Source organism: Gavialis gangeticus, unplaced genomic scaffold (assembly GCF_001723915.1).
Source record: "Gavialis gangeticus isolate Ggan-Ray unplaced genomic scaffold, GavGan_comp1, whole genome shotgun sequence".
Taxonomy (NCBI): domain Eukaryota; kingdom Metazoa; phylum Chordata; order Crocodylia; family Gavialidae; genus Gavialis; species Gavialis gangeticus.
In genome coordinates this window covers 124,941,614-124,958,767 of record NW_017728992.1, presented here as the reverse complement: position 1 = coordinate 124,958,767, position 17,154 = coordinate 124,941,614, and positions in this window count along the sequence as shown.

Sequence of the window (17,154 nt, the reverse complement as noted above, 5' to 3'; positions counted from 1 at the left end):
GACTAGATGATCTTCTCAGGTCCCTTCCGACCCTAGAAACTATGATACTATGAAACTATGACCCGCCAAGTCTCTTATGGTTGTGGTGATAGTGAGTGTAGCACTGCCGAGCCTAAAAGTATGATGTGGGTTTTTTCTCCCAAGGTGGAGCACCTTGCATTTCTCCATGTTGAATGTCATCAGGTTTTGATCCACCCACCTTGCAAGTCTTTCCAGGTTGGCCTGAATTACCAGCCTATCCTCTAACATGAACTCACTTTCCCCATAATTTGATGTCATTTGCGACCTTAGCCAGTCCACTTCTGACACCCGAATCCAGATCATTTATGAATATAATAAAGAGTACTGGTCCAAGTACTGAGCCCATACAACTGGTCACCATGCACCATGTTGACTCAGTTCCATCAACTATCACTCTCTAGGTCCAACCATGGAGCCAGTTCCCCAGCCATTGGACTGTAAGGTTGTCGAGGCCACAGTTCCCCAAATTTACCATGAGGACATCACAGGAGACTAAGTCAAAGGCTTTTCTGAAATCTAAATATATGACATCAACCTCTTCTCCTTTGTCCAGGTGATACATCAGCAGGTCCTAAGAGAAAATGTGGTTGGTCAGGCAAAACCTACCCGCAACAAAGCCATGTTGGCTCTCTCTCAGAACGTTACCTTCTGTTAGCAGCCAATGCTGCATAATCCTCCTTAGTGGTAGTTCTCAACTTCCATCCCTTATAAGCTTCTCTTTTCAGATGCAGGAGGTCCATGAGTTGCCTACTGAGCCAAGGAGATCTCCCAGCCCTTTTGCTACCTTCCCATGGGCCAGAATGGACTTCCCTTGTGCTTTTAGGATCACATCCTTAAGGAGCGACCACTCATCATGTACTCCCCTCCCTGTTAGATCATGGTCTCTCGGGTCCTCAACAACAAATATCCTGAGCTTGTGAAAGCCAGCTTCCCTAAAGTTGAAGATTTCTGCATTGCTGACTGATTTTCCAGCTTTGTGATGAATTGAGAAAGTGATGAACTCATGATCACTGTCACCAAGCTTCCCTTTGATCCCCAGGCTGCTGACTAGATCATCCCCTTTGGCCAGTACCAGATCCAGTAGTGCCTTACCTCTTGTCGGCCTGTAGACTTCTTGAATGAAATAGAGTTCATCAATGCAAGTGAGAAACCTTCATGACTGATCAGATTTAGCTGAATTCTCTTCCCATGAGATGTCAGGGTGGTTGAAGTCACCCATGACAACCATGTGATGACAGTGAGCAGCCTCTGCCAGTTTCCTAGAGAATTCATAGTCAAGCTCTTCCTCCTGGTTAGGAGGTCTGTAACAGACACCTACAGTTATATCCCCTTCACCCTATTCTCCCCATATTCTAACCCAGTGGATCTCAAGTTGCCCTCCTTGGGTGCCACTCTCTGCTTGTAGGGAACTGTACTGCTCCTTCACATGGAAAAATACACCCCTGCCCTTCTTTGGCTTGCACTAGTGATAGTCCACCTGTCCCCAGGGATCTTAGCTTAAAGCCCTGTCTAGATATAGAAGTATATGGTAGTATATAACTATGTTTGGGGTTCTGTAATTGAAATGATCTTTTTCCTTCCTCTTTAATAGACAAGAACCACATTTATTAAAGATTTTCAGTACAGTGGAGTCATATCTTATGCAGGGGTTATGTGCTGAAGTCAGTGCGTAAGGTGTAAATCGCATATAGTTGAAATCGCCCTTCCCACCGCATTCCTCGCCCCTCTCGTCCTCCGCTGCATTGTCCTGCCAGGGCAGCCAGCTGAGCATGAGCGAGATGCCACCCCCCAGCCATGCCAGTGCATGCAGGCGCGTGCAGGAAGCGTCACGTGGCACTGCACTATGTGGTGTGCCCCGGCCGGCACCCCGAGGCCAGCCCCAGCATATAGTGCATATAGCTGAATTTGCGTAAGTTAAATACGCATAAGATGTGACTCGACTGTATCATTAAAATGAATATAAAACATATCATTTATCAAAAGCCAAGCAACTTGTACAGAGTGCATGCTGGAACTTATAAGCCTCTTCATGTATGTGCTGACCCAATATCGTATACTAATAATTGTAATACTAAAAAGATACTGCTGTATTGAAATTATTTTCAAAACATCCAAAACAGACATCCTTAAATAGCAAATAATATTTTTAATAGGAAAAGCAACATATTTTGCATTGTTTATATTTTGCATTTCTTTCACCATGAGACAATAAAAAAGAAGAAATTGGTCAGATTCATGTTTGTGTCTACATATTCAGTGTTATTTCAACATTTAGATGTTCTTGGACAAGGCTACATGCTTTTTCACCAATAAAAGTCAGGGATTTTGTTAAAAAACATTCTACTGGAATTTATAAGGATAAGGAAACTCTTGGACTGCTGCTTTTATAAAAGATTTATTTTTCTAAAATAGAAACATAATAAATTCAGGCCCTAATCTTATTGGACATTATCTTTCTTAACAGCTTCCTAATTATAAGCACATAGGCTAAGATAGAATTGAAGGACCTCCTCTAATGCCCTTAAATCACTAGAAAAACTAACTTCATTAGCCATTGCCAGCCCCAAGTTAAATGTTATTTATTTATGTATTTTATTTATATGCCACACTTCCCAACAAAAGCTCAGGGCAACTTAGAATAAGAAAACAACTTAAAAACAGGAGAATGACAAGAGAACAAAAACAACTTAAAAGGGAACTAGAATATGAAGATGAAACAAAGACCCCCTAAACAACTTACCATCCTAGCTTTGTTTTGGTAAATGCCTACCCAAAGAGGAAAGTCTTCTGAAAGGTGTTTGCTGAGGAGCAACTCTGGAGATCTACCTCCCATATGATTTCGACCAGTGGACTTGGTATACTGATGATCCTTGAAGGAGGTTGATCTGGGCTGTCTTTAGGAATCACAATGGGGCATAAAGAAGAAGGCAGTCCCTTATATACATAGGGCCCAGCACCTGGAATTGCCCCCAAAAAGCCAGTGCTGACTTTGGAGTACTAGAGTTGTGTGTTCCTGGTGACTCACTACTGTCAGAAGGCAGGCTGCCATGTTCTCCGCCAGCTGTGACTTCTGGATGGTTTTTAAGAGTAGCCCTACATAAAAGGCATTGCAGTAGCCTAGCTGCAAATTACAAAGGCATGGATTATGGTGGCCAGATTAGAATCTGAAAAGAAGGGTTGCAACCTTCTTACCAGATGGGATTGGTGAAAGGTGCTCCTATCCATAGCTGCTACCTGAAGATCCCAGTACAGCAGAGGATCCATGAGCATCCCATGGCTGTAAACTTGAATACAAAAAATGATTGAACACCATCAATGATAGGTGTCTCAGTGCCCCCCAATCAAGTGGTCTGCCTACAACCATCATGATATTAGTCTTGTCTGAATTCATATTCAGAAGACACTGGAGACCAGGTTAAAAATTGCTCAAACTCCTCAGAGAACAAAAGACATTCCACATTGTTGAAACTGATGTTCTACTCCACACTACATTTACTTTTGAATAAAGAACCACATGCTGAGCACCTTCGTAAATACTAAATAAGTGTACTTGGATTCTAAGCTGCTTATTGGACTCTTTTCTCTGTGTTGTATCAGTTAACTGTTTATTAAGATTTCCAAGTGTGAACTGTAAGATTTTTCTACAAGTAGCAGTACTGTTTTCACAAATGTAAGCATATTTATTTCATGAGTCTGCCCGCTATGCCTCTTCCCCAGAGGATATACAAGTCTGTTACAGCTCTTAGAAAGATTTGTCTTTAGCTCATGCTGTGAAAATACTGACTTTTAGCTTTGGATATCTCTAGTTTAATCCTTGGTATCAACCAGAACACAAATTGGGGGCTTATTTAAAATTTGAACTGTTATGATGGTTTGACACCTGGGACAAGCTTTCTTTAACCATGGAAAGTATGGCAGCCCCTGGAGAATGTGCTTTGAGTACCACTTCATGTTTAATCTACAGTAAATATGGATCTGTTAAAACTCTTAGTTGGGAAGTGTCATTCTTTGGTTTAAGCTTTCATATCCAGGATTCAAAACACAGTGTGAAAGAGTAAGATGGCAGCCACCATAGTAGATACAGTTGAGTGCATTGTTTTAGAAATAAAAGTACTTCCATTTAATAGTAATTAGTGAAAGTAGTAAGGGCCAAACCATAGCCGCAGGCTCTTGCAAGCTCTAGAGCCTAGAGTGGTCATGCAGCTTGACCACTTTCATCCCCAGAAGCATTTTTGTGGAAGATGGACACTGCTCCCCAGCAGCCAAGTAGCACTGGCTGATTTTTAGTCACAAAAGAATAGAAGTTGTTGTACAAGCAGCTCTCATCCACTATGAGGGAGCATGGACAGAGTCAGCTGTGGCTGAACAACTAGAGGAAGAAACCAGGAACCTTCTTCTGAGGCTTCAGACTATCTATCCCACAAACAAGAATTTTTCCTTTGAAAATTAGTGATCTAGTTTATCACTCTAACCCACTGAAGTTGATGGCACTTGGTACATGGCTGGAGTATTCCTTATAAGGCAAGTCTGAGCAGACAGAGGTATCAGAACTTCATCGTCACATAAGAGAGGAGTAGGAGAATGCTGATATGAAGAGTCCCTAAGGTTTTCCCTTCCCAAGCAGCTCCCTACATGCTACCTAGGAAGCAGCAGCATACCACTTCAAGACTTCTTAAATATTTGGTCCAATTTTCTACAGCAGTGATTATCAACCAGGGTGTTGGGAGACATCCCCCTTCCCCGGGCCTTTCAGCCTGGTTCATCCCTCCAATCCACATACTCCCAGGGCTGGCAGAAGTGGTCACAAGGTTTAGCCTTCCCAGCTTTGGCCTCCCTTTTCTCTGGCTTAGCCCTTAGCCCAGGCCCACTGCTCCAGAGCTCAGCTCGTGGGCTACAGCCCCTCACATCCCCACCCAGAGCAAGTCTTGACTTGAACCCCTAGCACCTATCACATGGCCTCCAAACCTCTCCCATAACCATAACCCAACCCCCCAAGCAACTTGAACAAAAAATGTCGAACAGATTCAACTTTGATATAAACCCATCCTTGGGTCTCTGCTAACTATAGTACTCCTATCCTAGGAGCTGGCATATACCTCCAGTCTCTCAGGTATTTTATTTGGCCTGCAACACCCCTTTCTACAGCCAGTTTCAATCAGAGCTCTTTCCCTTGTGACAGCTAAGGACAAACTGATCATCTAAATCTGGAAGCTGGGCTAATAGCCACCCAGGCCCAAGTGCTGCTGATTCCCTCATCAGTAGCCTTGCACTCTGCAGCTCAATTTAAATGGTAGCTCACAGCTGCTTTCCATTGCTATCAGGCTTTCTACAGTTTGCCCTGATTATTCTCTTCCCTTCCTAGTAACAGGAGTAGTATTCTCTGTTACACTTTGGCCTTTGTTTTGACTCTGGAAAAACAAAGACCAGAAATTGGTCTGCTAATACCTAACTCCCATATGTAGGAAGTCCAGCTGAATGATTGTGAGCAAACATGCAGGGCCACACAAAGTCAGGAGCAGCTACCTGAAGGGGTGACTACTATATTACATTTTGTATTGTATTACAACATAGAAATACAATTAACTAAACATGAATAGTGTAATGTTTCTAACATAATGTTCATGCTATATTTATATTTGTTTTTGAAATGGGGGTTGGAGGGTGCGTGAGCTTCAAAGTTGAGAACCACTGGCTTATGGGCTCAATTGAGTTAATGTAAGGGTTAATTCCCTGCTCCCCAGACCTTCATTAGGATGTTCTGGCTATAAAACTTTTGGATCTAGGATCTACCTCTTACTTTTGCCCGGTGGCTTGACATCACACTTATAGACCTTTGGCATCTGATCTTTGCCTGGTGTCTTGGATCTGCCTCCTGCTTTTACTATGTTACTAAGGCTGTTCATCTCTGGTTCCTGACCTCTGCCTGATCAGCTACTGGAAAGACAATTGGCTCCAGGTGGTAGCCCAGGCTACCATTACTAATTGTGATATTCTGTGTGCAGCTGAGCTTCTTTAACACCAAACTGGGCTATTCTTCCATTGCTATGGCACATCCTATCACCATAGGACAATCTGGGCCTAACAATGAAATGGCTTATGCAAACAAGCAGAGATCGGCCTGTACAATTCTCTCATTTTCCCCATCTATTTCCTTTGCTTACAAAAGTTTTGTTGAGAGCAATGATCCCAAAAGGAAGAAAGAATGCCTTATTTAATAAAAAGGCTCAGCTTAAAGAGAGAACTTATTAGCCCTATTTTCTCCCCCAAATGATATTTGTGGCAAAGTGAAGAGTAATTTTTTGACTGCTAAATTAAATAAACAGAGATTTTTAAGAATTTTATTGCTGTCATTTAATTCCACTTCTAATTATATGCCTGTACGGAAAAAGCAGGCACCACAAACACAGGTCGCAGTTCACACAGGGCACATTATTCTCATAGAATTCCAAAAGCAATGAACTAGAACTTCCAAAAGCAGTGAACTTGTATAAAATACCAGCTTGCTGAAGTGGCAGGCACATAACTCTGATAGTAAAATGGGAATATTTCAAGGTTTCTAAGGTAATTTTATCAGTATTGTTTCAGAATCCAACAAGAAGCTCTTAGTTCAAAATTGATTTAGAACAAAGCCATATGTATTACTGAACTCTCCTAACAGAAAGTTACAAACCTGAAGATCACTGCAATTACTGCCTCCAAGAAGTATTTAATAACCCCGCAACAGAACAGCACTTAACTTAGAGCGTGATCCAAAATTCACAAAACCTTTGTCTTCATCTGAGTTCTGAACAACATACTGTGTTTGGAGTCATATAAGAGGTCAAACTTGACCTTCCAGCTAGGTACAGACATTACACATAAACGTGTTTAAGTGATCAGAAACTGGTTTAAACCTGTAACAGAACAGATGTTCAGTGCATATAAACCAGTTTGAAAATGGCTGAAACTGGTTTTAGATAAACCTGATTGAATGTAGTATCAGAGTTAACTGATTTGGCTCAAAGTGGTTTATGCAATGTCTGTTCCAGACCCCTTTCTGGTTTAAGTTAAACCATAGTACCCCAACATCCCAGATGCTTTGCAACCCTAGGCAGGGCTCTGTTCTCTGCTCCACCCTTTCAGCTCCCTGGCTGTAGCTCTGGCAGAGACTGCAGGTACAGCGGTGTCTGCCTGCCTGGCTCACCCCACCCCCAAGCACTCCCTGCTCAAGCAGGGATTCCCTCCTCCCCTCTGCCTTACAGAGACACCTCTCAGCATTTGCTAGCATACCACATGCTGCCTAGTCCATGCAATGGGAGACAGGACAAAGGCAGAAGGACAGTGTTGGCTTAGGGCTTTTTGGAGCTATTCAACAGGTAGTTGGTAATGTCCCTCCATTCCTTCCTTGGAAAAAGTTGTTTAAGAGGAGCTTGAGCAAATGAGAGAGGCTTTTGTTTTGTTTGACAGGCTGATAAATGCAAACAACTCCCTGTGTAACTCCCTGCTGTGTAAGGAAATGCTCTGTTAATAACCACGGGGGGGGAACCCACTTCTTAATCAGAGCATCCTGCAGGGGCCTGGCCATGCCCCCACTCTGCTCAGCATTGTAGAAGGGAAGAGAGGACTGCTTTAGCGCCCCTCGGCTTCTAGCCTGAGCCACTGCAGGCATGTGCTGGCATCTCCTCAGTCCAGAGGTGATGTCTGTATGGTTACAAACTGGTTCAGCCTAGCCAGGTTAGACTAATCTGCCAAGATTAAATCAATTCAGACTCAGGATTGTTGAATATCTGTCCCTAGGCCCCCTCACCACCTCTCGCCTACAAACACACACAAGGGCTAGGGACAGAAATTACACATAAACCAGTATAAATGATTGGAAACGGGTTCAAATCTGTAACACAACAGAAGTTCAGTGCACATAAACAGCCTTCAAAATGGCTGAAATAGGTCTATGGTAAATATGGATAGATGCAATATCAGACTTAACTAATTTAGGTTAAATCAGTTTATTGATCTTCTGTCCCAGATCCCTTCCAGCTTCAAGTTAACTCGCAGTCCCCCACAACCCCAGGGGGATGATTTTTACCTCCCCTGCAACCCTCCCCCCTGCTTGCAGGGTTGGGGCAGTGGGGAACCCTTTGGTCCAAACTGTGTGCTAGGGAGGTGTGCTCTAGAACCCCTCCAGCTTGTGGCCTGAGGCACTGCAAGCTTGTGGCTGCATTTCCAGAATCAAAAGTGAATGTCTGCTCACTGGCTTATTGGTTCAATTTATGCAGACTAGACTAACCTGTAAAGTCTCGGGCTTTTTGACTGTCTATACTTACCCCCTTCCACCCCCCACACACATAGATCTCATGTTTAAAATGTTACTGCCATATCAAAGTTTACCACTTAAGAAAAATCTATGAAGAATGCATGCAGAATTCACCCAGAAGGAAAAATTTTAAGTGTCACTACTTTGTGTGTGCATGTGTGTATGCACACCCACATATATAATTATGTATGAAGTATACTTTTATATAACTTCCAGTTTTCCATGTAGACTTGCAAAGTACATGCATGTCAGAGATATTAGGGAGTCCGATTTTGATCTTATTCCCACCTGTTTGATATTGGCACAACTCTAGTTCCATATTCAGTACTTAGTTCCACTGACAGCTGAAGGTCCTTGTCAGTCAGCCAGGAACCGTGCTTATTTATGGCAGCCTCCTGAGGATTGCTGCATAGCCCTGAGCAGCCCAAACTCTCTGTGGTTCTGTTTGCTACAGAAACTCATTTCCTGCTCTATTGTTTTTAGGTAACTGAATTCAAGCTTCAGCTCCTGAGAGTGCAGTTCAGATACACCACATATGTTGTTGTGTATGATAGGAGTAACTGGCCACAAGCAAAGAAACAGTTGAGTAGCAGTTCTCCTGGGCCCTGTCCCATAGATCTGTGCAATGTTTCCCTGCAGTTGCAGCTTCCCTTCAGCTTGGCTCCTAAGGGACTTGTAGCCCTAGAGCAAGAGTGTTCAACCTCCAGCACACAGGCCAGATTCAGCCAAGGTGGGGCTCCCCATGGGTTCAGAAATTTGGTGGCAGGAAAGCAGTGGCAGTGTTAATTTCCACTCCTTTGCTGCCACATTTTTGGACCCACAAGGAACCCCATAGGCCAGATGACATGGCCCCGCATGCTGGATAGCTCCAGCATGCAGCCAGGTCCAGGTGTGCAGGTTCAGGTTGGGCTGGCATGCAGCTAGGCCAATGTGCTGGATCATGTCCATGGACTGACCCCATGTGGGATCCGGGCTATGGACCAACCCTGTGTCACTCAAGGTTGAGTGCCACTGGCCTAGACAATGTTCACAAGGCAGGAATTCTTCCATGGGTGGTTGCAGGGGTTTTATCACTCTGTGTACTGCTACACTTCTACCATATGCTGATGTGCTCTGTACTTACATGAGGATGAAACAGGAGAGTAACCATATAGAGCTCAAAGAATAGTGTGTTTAGAACACATTCATATATTTTATAACCATTTTAATAACCTAATTTGTGTACAACACTGGCAATACAACTCCCAAAGAATTCCTCATAAAGCTCAGCAGCACAGCAGCAGTTAAAGATGTATACAGAATACTTGTGTACATCTATATGAGATAGAAAATAAATATAACTTAATACTTTTCCCAGGTACCAGTAGCAGCAACAAAACCCAGGTACAGCCTGTCTGGGATCCTGTTCTAAAAGGACAAATAAAATACTGGCTTGAGCCTCTGCCCAGGTCTGTACTTCTGCTTTGGGTCCTAAAAAATTAAGATACTTTCCTACTTAACTTTGCAGATAGTTCTTCCCAACTCACAAGTACTGAGAACCACAACTATTTTATATTTGTGGAAGAAAGGAGAAAATCCCAGTTATGCATGCACACACACATGCATGCTAAAAGCAGCAAAATCTGAAAAATATAGCAGGAATATGGCCACCACATAGTACAAAGCATTACCTGTTTTGCTAAGGCTCAGAATTTAGTCACAAAACAAGCCCACCCACAAGTCCAAAAAGATTCAGTTGTCATCAGAGGCCAGATCTCTGTTTGTTCCCATTTGGATTGAAAAATTCGTCTTCAGTTTTCACCTACTTATTCCAACTCTCTGACATAAGCCCCGCTGATCTGGTGGGATCTGCACATTTCGTTTAACAGCACCTATCAGATTGCTGCTAAGTCCTAGACTGCAGCCTATATGTTAGTTTGGACCAGACTGACCTTACTGCAAATCAGCTGCTGTCTCCTGTCTGATTGGGCCTTGCTAGAAAACATCAGTAGCTGCTGCTGCTGCCACTAGCTCACCCTGCTCCACAAAAGGCCAGTTGTATGAAACTTCTCCATGCAGAAATAAAAATCCCCTTTAGAGAATCCAAAAAACAACAGGAATTGTTCATGGTTTTTTTTAAATGGATCTCTGATTTCTAGGACTGAATTCTCTAACCTTTCTTGTTGAACTCAAATCCCATTTCCCAAATCAGTCTAGTGCTATTACTAAGGCGGTGCTCTCATTCAGTGTCAGGAAGAATTATTTTTCCCTCCTAATATTGTTACAACTGCAATCTATTATTGTTTATACAGACAGACTACAGATATCAGCAGTAGCAGTCCTCGATATGGGGATAACAGTCTTCCAGTAAATAGGGAAGTCATTAGTGGATCCTTAGGTGACTGAGGAGACCAATCCAAGATTCACAGCTGCAGATGTGGCAAATAGTTCCAGGAGGAAGGAGTAGATCCTGGTGATATTGGGTTACAGCTATCCCTTTGTCTGTCTTGTCTATCTGCCTTCACAGTGAGGCGAGTTTGCCCAAATGATTGATGCTTTGTTGTACATCACAGTGCCACTGGGGATGACTCAATGCTCAAGCCTCCTCAGTATTGATGTTAGTATATTACAGACAAACTCCAATTAAAGCAACAAATATGTAGAACTATGGGTAAGCAACATGATCATTCTGTATATCAGGGTTTGGCAACGCATGGTCTGCAGGCCAGATCCAGTGTAGGCACGTGCAGCTTTGGCAGCATTTGGCAGCAGCTGCTTTCCCTTGCCACTGAAGGGGAATGTGCTAGCTGCAGAAGTGCTCCTTGTGTCATTGCTTGGAAACGCTGAGGTGGTGGATAAATGCTAATGCTTGCCCGTTCACCTACCTGACTGACCCAAACTGACTCAATCTGGCCCACAGCTTTAAAAGGGTGCTGACCGCTGATGTAAATGATGTTGAGTGAAGCTGGCTTTTCTTCCTTACCTCATTAGAGGGATGTAAAGCCAGCCCTTTCCACTGTCCAGCTCTTGGTATTTTAGTAACCTTGTCCTAGTGTAAGGCAGATACTTCAAAGGTACAAGGAAAAGAAAACAAAGATGGCTAGAGACATAGACCAATTTTCCTATAATATGGAATTAGTTGTGAAAAACAAAGTTAGATTAATATAAATTGAAATATTCAAAATTAGGAATTTGCTAATGAAAAGCTTTTTTATTTTGTCCTCAAAGTACAAAAACAAGAGGTCACCTATGAAATTAGAGGCCAGTAAATAACACAAAATAAGAGAATATTTTTTCCCTGTAAGAGCTGTAACATTATGTGTTCACTGCAACAGGAAATCGTTAAATCAGATATGATTGCAGGATTTTTTTAAGGGTATGAATGATTTTATCTCCATTTAAGAACATTCAGGGCTAAGCAAACTTAAGATAATAACAGCAATCAAATTTCCTGATTCAAGGCCTAGATTGATCACCTACAGAGATCAGAAAGAAATTTCCTACACATGCAGAGCACTGCACAGTTGGCTATGTGCATTATGGGGTTTGCGGCTTGTTTCTGGGGGAGGGGGGTTCTTAATAATTTATGAGGTTGAATGTTTTTGCACTTACCTGACACTGGACTAGACAGATGACTGACATGCTTCTATATATGAGTTTTTCTCAACTTTTTTAGACTTAAGGCACCCTTCAGTAGACTCAAGGCACCCCTTGGAAAATGTCAGCTCATAGTTTTCATTTCATTTTTGACTACAGAAAAATAATAGAGCAGCTCTCCTGTTGCAAAGAGCTCACAAAGACTACAACAGGTCAGAATGCTTTTAATACTGTGGATTCCTATTTGAAATCTCTAGATATGTTTGCACACCGAACAGTGCACCCCAGGATATGCAGCACCCAGGTTGAGTCAATGCTATACACCAGGGGTGGGCAATTATTTTGGGTGGAGGGCCACTTACTGACCTTTGGCAAGCTGTGGAGGGTCACATGGGTAGCCCCACCACTTAACAGGTGCCCTGCCCCCTGGTCACCATCTTGTGACTGGAAGTCCCACCCCCTAATCCTTGACCTTTGCCTTGGGTTACATACATCTGGGTTTTCCTGGACATGTCCTCTTTTTGGGCCCCCTGTGTTGCATCTGGGCGGGTTTTTTAAATGCAAGACAAATGTCCAGGATTTCCTCCCCTGCTCTGTTTTCAACATGGCTGCCACTATGTAGAACTACAGTTCCCAGAATACCTAGCATGGCGCATGCGTGATGAGGAGCTGAGTTTGATTTTCTAAATTTTTTAGGGGCCCCACAGGCTGGAGGGCCGGATGTGGCCTGTGGGCCATATTTTGCCCACCCCTGCTATAGATCAAAACCTATGCTACATGTCTGACTGCTACACATTTTCTTAATAGTCATGAAAACTGAAACTGACACTTCTCATGCTCTTTCTTCACTTGCACATGCAGACACACCTGTACACACAAAGACAATCCAAGGACCTTACTTTTACATTACATTTTTGCCTCAAATTTATTTACATGGTCCACTGCACACCCTGTAAATGAGGACAAGAGAAATGCATAGCAATATATTCATGCAAGTATGCTTAAACCTTCTTAGCTTTGTCAATGAATTTAATATATAAAAAGTATGATAGACTGTTTCAATTATAAATGTGTTGTGTATGCATTTGTTTATGTAATTAAATTAGAATTTAGAAAATGTAGTGTGATTTAAGAGCTACCATCCAATGCTCTGAAAGTCAAAGCCAATCTTTTAAAGTATTATAAATAGATAAGCAAAACCATCAAATTTTCCAGACCAAATCAAATAATTAAAGTAACACCATAAATTAAACAGACCTGGCCACCTCCACACTACCACAGCTCTCCCCAGTACCTATGCCCTCCTTTTGTTTCCCCTTCAGACCTGGGAGGAAGTTAGTTCCAAAGTTTCTCATGGAAAAATAGTCCACCAATCATTCCCTCTTATATGAGTGAGGCTTCAGTTCAAGGTCCTTTGTTCACTGGCCCCCTGGCAAAATATCATGGTGGGGAGCAGGAGTTTCTAAGATTGGCTTTAGACTTTGTAAGTCAAAACCAACATTTTAAAAAGAAAGTAGAAACTAATTGACAGCCAGTGGTAATCACAGAATGTGGATTTAAAATGTTCCCTAAAAGGTATGCTGCTTAAAAAGTAGGTCAACAAGTTTTCAACAGCTGTAGTTTCTGAATAAATGCAACATGCCACCCCCTGTAGATTACACTGAAGAAGTTTAATCTTAAAGTGATAAAGTCCACATCTGAGATGAATTGCTGCAACCTCATAGGCAGGTACAGACAAAACGCCCAGAGCAAACTAGTACACTGCACTGAAGAATTGTTAATCATCATGGAATACCACATTATATGTAATAGAGACTACCATTTGTTGCAACCTATACTGCTCCTTCAGATGAAGCATAATAGAATCGTTAGTAGGATATTATTGAGGCAAATATAAGTTATAAAATAGCGTGGGCACAAATGAAAAGAATTACATTAGATAGCATATTACATTAGCTAGGTCAACAGTTATATTCAGTCCTCATGCTTCAGGATCTGATTCCTAACCAGGATCATGGAGAAATCTATCCTGATGGCATAATTTTGACTAGTTCATATGTTTTACAGGGTTTTTTCCCCCTCAATTAATCAAGACCAAAGGCAGTATGCTATTCACATATATACTATTCCTTCACTGTGAACATTATTTTTTACCTGCCATTGGTTTTACGGAGGTATCTTGGTCAAAGACATCTAATTAATACACAGTGAGCGCATCTACAGGTCGCTGTACAGCAATGTTGGTACAATGCTGTGCTTTAGTCCTTCCTTCTGGGTGGTTACTGTGATATGCGTGGGTGTCTGGTGCCTCTTGAGTCGGGGGGGGGCACATACCCCCCCCCAACACCAGTCAGCAACCGGGGGGAAGGGGTGTCTCCCGGCAGCCAATCTCACTCACTGTAAAAGCAAGACTGCGCTGCTCCCGGAACTCCCTGAAGCAACACAGCCACTTTTGCTGGTGGCCCCACCCCCCGGCTGGCACTCACAGGGAGGGCACTCATGCTTCTGCCTGCCCCCCGCCCGCTGGCTAAACAGGAAGCGCGGCCTGACAGGGGGTGCACCAGCACTCTCAGGGGGTACATGTGCACCACTGTGCACCCCCTATGCATTGTCCTGGTGCTATGCACATGGTGCATGGTTAGATTTCACCACTACATTACTGTAGCAGTAAAGTATACTTTTACTTCTCAGCTCTGTGTTCTCGGGGCCCTGCTCCTGGGAACCCTGGCACAGTATGCAGCCCATCTGACTCACAAAGGACTCAGCACCTCTCCACCTCTCCCTGAACAAGAGCTGATTAGAAGGACTTACAAAAGGCAATGAAGATGCACTGAGAGTCGCATCTAAAGTCCTCCAGACAAGGTGATAGGAGGGAAGCAACTCCCCTGGTCTCATTTATATAAGAGATGGGACAGGAAACCACCTTCATTAACATTCAGGATGGAGAACAGAGATTCCAAGGCAAGGACCACACTGAATTCTGTGACCAGAGAAGCACCACATGATGGGGGATCCCTGCTCCAAATGCTAATCAACCCACATCTACACAAACCCAGCTCAGTATTTATCAGACCAATTAATGTAATGACTCCCTTATTGGTACCCAAAACACTGAATCTGCCTGTCTGTATTGTGAGCTCCCTCAGAGTAATGCCACCCATCGCCAGGAGTGATCAGTTCCTATTATCCAACATACGAACAATTGTTTACCCATTAACAAACCTGGTGTTCTCCCTTGAGCCATTGTTAGTTCTCTACAAAAACCCCTACCCAAGCTCAAGTTTCTGTCCTGGTGTTTGGATCCAAAAGCTGCACCAGTTCCACTCCTTTTCTGCCTGGAATCCCTCCATTGATCGTGCAGAGGTCTCTGCCTGTCTGCAATCTCCAACAAACACCTGGGAACCTAGACTGGTTCAAGCTTCGCTGAGTGGTGAGATCCCAACTCTCTCTCTCCTCTCCCCAACCCCAGGAACCTGACTTTTGCTTTCTTAGTCCAGGCACAGCTTTCTGAACTTGACTTTTGCTAATCAAATTTGAGCTAGACGTCCCCAAATACCTAATTGAAACTATGTAATATTGCAACTATTTCATTTGTCTCTCTTGTATGGCTATTACTACTGGTATCATCGTAAGTTCATATACCTGGCAATAAATAACTTTTATGGTCAAGCTGGTTGCTATACTCTCTCTCTAAACTTCATTTACCCTTCCTTCCCCTTGTCCTCCCCATTTTCTCTGCAGCAATGCTTCTTTTACCTAAGCCAAAGATCCTTGTAATGTCCAAAACTATGGTGGGGTCTGCTCACCATGGGAGTTACTATTAGGACCATTGTGATAAGAGATTGGGATGTGATGATTTCTGAGGTGCATGAGGGTATCAGCCAAAAGTGCTGATTGGGCCCAGCCTGATCAGACGTAGTCTGTTAGTGTGTGTGTATGTGTGTCTAACTGCATTTAGTGTTGTCCTGCTGAAATAAGGGAAGAACTGAGTTCAAGACACTTCAGGGTCAATGCTGTCAATGCTGAATAATCTGGCCTGACTCAGGCATGCCCTGTGAATCTCTGTATGTGCGTATATGTGTTTGACCGATTCGGTGGCTGGAGGAACCCAGCCCCACTGAACCTGAGTCCTGCAAGATAGTTCCATTGGAGGTGAGGACTTGCAGAAAGGAGAGATACAGCTCAATATAGAAATACAAGTAACACAAGCAGCACACTGATAGAATTACAGAGATCCCCAGAAATGTACCCCTAATAAATGAGCACACCCCAAAGTGATGGGCAAATCTGGTAATAATACCAGGGGGGTGTGCCATCACGGTGATGTAGCTGGAGATCACATGTAGACCCACATGATCGCTACTTCACCATAGTGCACTGTATGGCGACCTACCATGTTGCTACATCACCATAGGGCAATGTGTAGATGTGACCATAAAGTATTTACTAAGTAACTCCCGTATGTAGCACATAGAGAATGAACTCAACAGGTTTTTTCAATGTAACTTGGAATGCAGGGTCCCTGGTGGAGGAAAGTCTCTACAAGAGATGTACAAGAGTTTTAATAGAGGTTTATCATTCCCAACACTGTTTGTTATTTATTTTTTCCAATGACTCATCAGCAGTCGGGGTAGTAGGAACTGGAATCCAGGACTCTGCACACCTAAATGAATACCCTCATTCTGCCACAGTCAGGACCTTCCCCTTGTCTGGATCAAGTTTTAAAAAGAAGACTGAGCAAGATGTCCATGCCCAAATGCTTAAGACCAGGAAGTATAATAAAAGATTGGTCTAATAAAAGATATCGGATTCACCCAAAGAACCTTGTCTGCCTAAGTCCAGGAAGTGGTTATGAGCTGAGTATTTCATCTCCTATATATGTCTATGTCCAGGAGAGAGGTAATTTCAGACTCACCCCTGCACTGCACCAATCCTCATTAGCTACCTGAAGCATTTCCTTCCCTCCTTTCACTTGCATGTAAACTCTTACCATTTCAGTCACCTAACTTAGGTTTGTGAATTCCACTGCCACATCTGGACATTGAAAAATTAGGGATGAAAACGCTAAGATATCCTGGCTCTGAGGGATAGATTCATAGATTCATAGATTCATAGATTAAGGGTCGGAAGGGACCTAGTAGATCTTCTAGCCCGACCCCCCGCCAGGGCGGGAGAACAACAAAAAACCCCAAAAAGAGAAACAGGACTCAAATGAGTCCAGCCAGGTAGGCATCCAGCCTCTTCTTAAAGACCCCCAGGGTAGG